Consider the following 6604-nt stretch of genomic DNA (forward strand, 5'->3'; position numbering starts at 1 on the left):
GCGGGCACATCCCTCCTGGGACTCCGGGTGCCAGGGCTCAGGGGCAGCCGGTGACCCGAAGGAACACTGGGGGCCCCTCGTATCCTCTGAAGGTGAACAAAATCAGCCCATTTCACTGACTTGGTGGGAAGAAGGAGGACAGGAGCCCAAGCGACCCACCCCCCACTGGCAGGGTGGTAGGGAAGGGTGGAAGAGGAGACGGGGTCCCAGGGTCCTGGCGAGGGGTCCCAGGCCGGCTGGTGGCAGTGCCCTGGGAGCCGGGCGGGCTCCCCCCGCTTCGGGCGCGCCCTCCTGCCTCCACCTCCCTCTCGGTTTCCTCTTTGGCTGTGGCCGCCACCGCGAGCCTCCTCGGGCCATGCCCCCCACTGAAGAGAAAGAGCAGCGGCTGCAGGTGGGAGTCTTGTGTCTGGAAGCGGTGGTTTTGTGTGTCGTGTTGGTTGATAACTGATCTCTTTGGCACACACCTGCAGTGAGTCCCCCCTGCCTCGGGGAGGGCGACCTTCCCGGCTCGTGAGACCTCCCGGGGGCCCTGGCCGGACCCCTCTGCCACCTTGGAATTCACATTCCCGGGGCAGCCCTGGGGGGGGGCTCAGCGGTTCAGCACCCCCTTTAGCCCAGGGCATGATCCTGGAGACCCGGGGTCGAGTCCCACATCGGGCTCCATACAGGGATCTTTTTCTTTTTTTTCTTTTTTCTTTTTTTTAATATTTTGTTTTTTTATTTATTCATGAGAGACACACACAGAGAGAAGCAGAGACACAGGCAGAGGGAGAAGCAGGCTCCATGCCGGGAGCCTGATGTGGGACTCGATCGCGAGACTCCAGGATCATACCCTGGGCTGAAGGCAGACACTCAACTGCTGAGCCACCCAGGGATCCCCCTTCTTTCTTTCTTTCTTTTTTTTTTTTTAAGATTTTACTTATTTATTCATGAGAGACACAGAGAGAGAGAAGCAGAGACACAGGCAGAGGGAGAAGCAGGCCCCATGCAGGGAGCCCCATGTGGGACTCGATCCCAGGTCCCCAGGATCACACCCTGGGCCAAAGACAGACGCTCAATCGCTGGGCCCCTCGGGCACCCCCAGTGGCTGTATGTCTCTACGTGTACAAATATCCCTTTTCCCTCTTGGAGATTTATATTAATTAAATGTTTTGGAAGAGCCCAGACTTAACCTGACCGAGGAGCTTTGAGTTCCAGTCTCACAAGCAGCATCGTCCGGCAGCAGTCTGGTAGGATCTGGAAGGAGAGAGGAAGTCCTGGTGGCCTCGTGGCGGTCCCCTGACATCCCTAGGGGCCACCGGTGTGCAGGGGGAGGCGGGCAGTTGCTTCCACACACACAAAATGGCTCTGAGCGCAGCGAGCCCCCCTGAGGGCCAAGGCCAGACACGGCCGCCCAGGAGGCCACATCTGTCTCGTGTCACACAAGACTGCTTCACCCCTCAGTGGCCAAGGCAGTGCAGTGGATCGTGGATTCCAGGCGCTTTCATAAGGGCGAACTGCACGAGGTGACACCTTGAGCCAAAGCCTAGCAGCACCACCACGAGCCCATAACCGCAGCTCAGTGTCCAGGGGGCCCGCACGGCCCAGGAGAGTACCCGGGGCTGCTTTGGAAATGACAAGCAGTCTGCCGTCCGGTGGTCACCCCGGGACAGGGGGCGACACCCCGGGCCAGGCCCCGATGGAAGCCCGCCAGGCAGGACGCCGTCACCAGTGGTATGCACGGAGTCCAACGAGTTCCAGCAGCGACAGAGCGACCTGTCTGTCGTAGGCCTGTATTTCCCACGACTTAGTGGCCTCTGCCTAGAACCCCGGCAACTGAAATACCCGGTTCATGTATACCCGGCCCGCTATGGCCTTAACACGGACTCCTCCCCACCGACACATCCTGATGCCTTCATTCGCGAGATGGTCGCCTCTCCAGAGCAGGCCGCCTAAGGAAGCAGGACGCTCGAAACGTGTTCTCAACGTGAATCTGAAGCTCTCGAAAGTTCGGCTTGGATTCCCAAGGGCAGGTCCCCAAAGGGAACGAGGCGGTGGGAAGAGAGTGAGGAGGATCTCAGGAAGAATAGTGTAGGAGGTGGACCCTGCTATGGAATGGGGTGTGGAGGAGGGGGAGGAGGAGGGGGGCAGGAGGGGGACCAGCAGGGGGAGGAGGAGGAAGGGGAGGGGAGGGAAGGAAGTCACACTTCTTTTTATTTTAAAGATTTTATTTATTCATTCATGAGAGACACAAAGAGAGAGAGAGAGGCAGAGACGCAGGCAGAGGGAGAAGCAGGTTCCATGCAGGGAGCCCGACGTGGGACTCGATCTCAGGACCCTGGGATCACGCCCCGGGCCGAAGGCAGAGGCTCAACCCCTGAGCCACCCGGGCGTCCCAGAAGTCACATTTCTTAAGCAGCCAGTGCAAATTAATGCTTCCCTTATTCCATTGGATCTTGCGTGGCCTCCGAGGCTGTTGGGAGCTCCATCTCCCCGAGGACTAGGACAAGGACGGGTAACCCAGAGAGATGGGGGAGTGCACAGTTGGTTAAGTCCCCTGCTTCCTCCCCAAACTGACCGGCTCCGTGCAACCAGCGCCGTGGGTTCTCCAGTTTCCCCGGGGACCAGAATCACCTAAGGGGCTCGGGGCCCAGGCGGGTCGCAGGCCTCCTTGCCACAGAGCCTGATCTCTGGGACCAGGGATCCGCATTTCCCGAACTGGCCCAGGCGCCTCTGTCGCAGCTGGTCTGGGAAGTGCCGCGCCTTCTTTGGGGACACCCGGCACTGTTAATGGGGGGGGGGTCACTTCAGCAAGCAAAGCCTGAGTTCCCCCAGCTATGCTCACGTTCTCTTTCCCCTTCTGTGCATAACCGGGGCGCTCTTAGCCCACCGCTAGGGGAGCGGAGCTGCACCCGAGTGGCTCCCGCCCCTAATCCCCCCCCCCCCGCCCGCCCCACCCCTGTTCGGGAGGGCGAGCCTTTGCATAGCATTGGACGCTGAATGGGAAGACAACCTGCACGAGAACACCGGGCAGATTTAGGTCTGGATTCGCGGTCCTTCAAGGCCTGACGAGTAGAGGACACGTCGCAGAGCGTCACCTAGTGGAACCTCGCGGCTGCAGATAGTCCTCTCCTGAGCCCCTTGGAGGAGTCCCCAAAGCCAGGTGTGGGGCGAAAATCTAATAGGTACCATCTTTTCAAAAGTGTTTGTGGCTATTTTATCACATCCCCATTGTGTTAACACAGAAATCTGTAGGGATGTGTGTTCATCGTTGTTTCCTGATGAGAGGACAAGGCCAAAAAATGTTGAAGACCATAGATGATCGAGTCTTTCTGTTGACCATTTATTTCCATTGCTTCCGTGGTGTCTCAACATGGGGGGGGGGGGTCATGGTCATGCATCTCCCTTTGCAAGCGCAGGTGTGGATGAAAAATCCGAGTTCACTGGGTGAGCAGCCCTCATTCCCTAAGACGTATTGCTGTTGTTTTATGGACGGTGGCCGCCAACGCTACACCGGTTTAAGCAAAGATGGAACCCCTCTCACATGTCCCCGGCTCTCCCACTCTCAACCTCTCTTGCTGAGCACCCTCCACTCGTAGCTCTGAATAATCTAACCACTAAGCACTCTCCCCTGCCACCATGCCCACCCAGTGACTTCATGAACACTGTCGCTGGGTGCGCATGGTGCTTGGGGGCCCCTTGCCTGCGTCCCACAAAGGTCACCAACTCAAAGATCATGGTATGCTCACTCGCTTATATATCCCTTATATACATCTGGGATATGTATATCTGTAGATGTGTGGTTCTGTGTGCATTTGCACACATATATATGCATGGGTGTGTATGTTTGTGTTTATGTGCATGTATGTGTGCTATTAAAATTGCTAAGTCTAACCTCTACATAGGTTACTTGTAAAACTAAGTGACCTCATCCATGACAAGCGCTCAGCCTGGAGTCTGATATCTACCGCGTGCTCCATGAATATTAGCTTATGTTATTATTTTCATTTTATTACCTTAGATATATGATCATTTTCATATTCCAAAACGGTGGATATTTTTATTTTTTTTAGACGGTGGAGATTTTTTTTTAAACGGTGGAGATTTTTAATCTTTTTTTTTTTAGTCCATAGTATCTGAGCATTTTCTTCTACTAACCATTTCTGCCGTGTATAAATTTTATGCGCAACATTTCATGCACTATATTCATACACTGCTTTAAGATTCTTTCATGTAAGGGGCGACACCCGGTTTGTTAGCTTTTCCATCCATTACCTATTCTCTTTTTTTGTATATTTTTTATTGGAGTTCAATTTGCCAACATAGAGCATAACACCCAGTGCTCATCCCGTCCAGTGCCCCCCTCAGTGCCCACCACTCAGTCACCCCCACCCTCCGCCCTCCTCCCCTTCCACCACCCCTAGTTCGTTTCCCAGAGTTAGGAGTTCCTCATGGTTTGTCACCCTCTCTGATATTTCCCACTCATCTTCTCTCCTTTCCCCTTTATTCCCTTTCACTATTTTTTATATTCCCCAAATGAATGAGACCATATAATGTTTGTCCTTCTCCGATTGACTTACTTCACTCAGCATAATACCCTCCAGTTCCATCCACGTTGAAGCAAATGGTGGGTATTTGTTGTTTCTAATGGCTGAGGAATATTCCATTGTATCCATAGACCACAGCTTCTTTATCCATCATCTTTCGATGGGCACCGAGGCTCCTTCCACAGTTTGGCTACTGTGGACATGGCTGCTAGAGACATCGGGGTGCAGGTGTCCCGGCGTTTCACTGCATCTGAATCTTTGGGGTAAATCCCCAGCAGTGCAATTGCTGGGTCGTAGGGCAGGTCTACTTTTAACTCTTTGAGGAACCTCCACACAGTTTTCCAGAGTGGCTGCACCAGTTCACATTCCCACCAACAGTGCAGGAGGGTTCCCTTTCTCCGCATCCTCTCCAACATGTGTGGTTTCCTGCCTTGTTAATTTTCCCCATTCTCACTGGTGTGAGGTGGGATCTCATGGTGGTTTTGATTTGTATTTCCCTGATGGCAAGTGATGCGGAGCATTTTCTCATGTGCGTGTTGGCCATGTCTATGTCGTCCTCTGTGAGATTTCTCTTCATGTCTTTTGCTCATTTTGTGATTGGATTGTTTGTTTCTTGAGTGTTGGGTTTAAGAAGTTCTTCATAGATCTTGGATACCAGCCCTTTATCTGATGGGTCATTTGCAAATATCTTCTCCCATTCTGGAGGTTGTCTTTGAGTTTTGTTGACTGTTTCTTTTGCTGGGCAGAAGCTTTTTATCCTGATTAAGTCCCAATAGTTCGTTTTTGCTTTTGTCCATTACCTATTCCCAATCACTGTTTGGTCTACTTCTTGTTTTCTTTGGCTATAACTCCATCAAACTTTCCAGAAATGTCTCAGATACCCAGAGCTCATTTCTGGAGGCTTTTTTAAATATAATTTTTCATTTTCCATAATCTATCTAACCACGAGAATGCTGACCACTTCCTGCTTAAAATTTATTTGAGGAAAGTCCCTTTTTGTTGATCCAAGTTCCTATATTTCCCCAGTTCTGCTTTTTCCTATGATCCTCCAAGATGAAAAATAAGAAAATCCAAAAGTATGAAGTAGAGTCAAATGTCAGTTTGCATGAAACTGTGAAGGTTCTTTTTTTAAGATTTTATTTATTTATTTGAGAGAGAGCATGAGCAGAGTGAGGGGTATAGGCAAACTTCCCATGGAACAGGAACTGCCCTTCCATGCGGGGCTCGATCCCAGGACTCCAGGATCATGACCTGAGCCGAAGGCAGACACTTAACTGAGCCACCCAGATGCCCCCACCTCATGATAGTTCTTTATCTGCAACAATCAGAATTGAATTCTGATATTTGCCCTAACTCTGGGTATAACTGATCTTCTCCATTGTCACATGGGAGTTTACATTTTTCCTGATACAGCCTGTTTTCATGAAATTTCATTTGAAGGTCTTCTTTAAAAAAGGGGGGGCGGGAATCCCTGGGTGGCTCAGCAGTTTAATGCCTGCCTTCAGCCCACGGCCTGATCCTGGAGTCCCAGAATCGAGTCCCACATCAGGCTCCCTGCATGGAGCCTGCTTCTCCCTCTGCCTGTGTCTCTGCCTCTCTCTCTCATGAATAAATAAATAAAATCTTAAAAAAAAAAGCCTTCTTGCAAGAGGCCACATCAAGGTTTATATCCAAAAGTCTTGAGTGGTTTCTTCCGAGAATGTGATGTGCAGGGTTTAATCTCTCCCGACGAGAGGCAGGGTGCCCAAGTTGAACCACGTCCAGCCTCGCTGAAGCTCACTTGGCAGTTTAGAATTCCACTCAGAAAATCTGCAGGTTTAAAAAAAAAAAATCGGCAGGTTTCAGCGCTGCTGGTGCCTGTGGGACCAGGTCACCGACATCTCTCGGCAGCTGAGCAGTACACACTGGCACCAGGTGGGGTTAAGATCGAGCATTTGCCAAATTCGGTGCCCATAGCTTGGACTTGTCGTCTTGGGACTCTCCGATTCCCCAACTCAGTAGAGTTGACCCACCCAGGCACAGGTCGAAAACCAGAAATGCAAGCCTCCAACCCGGAGTGAGGGCTCCCTGCCCTGCAG

Source organism: Nyctereutes procyonoides, unplaced genomic scaffold (assembly GCF_905146905.1).
Source record: "Nyctereutes procyonoides isolate TBG_1078 unplaced genomic scaffold, NYPRO_anot_genome, whole genome shotgun sequence".
NCBI classification, from domain to species: domain Eukaryota; kingdom Metazoa; phylum Chordata; class Mammalia; order Carnivora; family Canidae; genus Nyctereutes; species Nyctereutes procyonoides.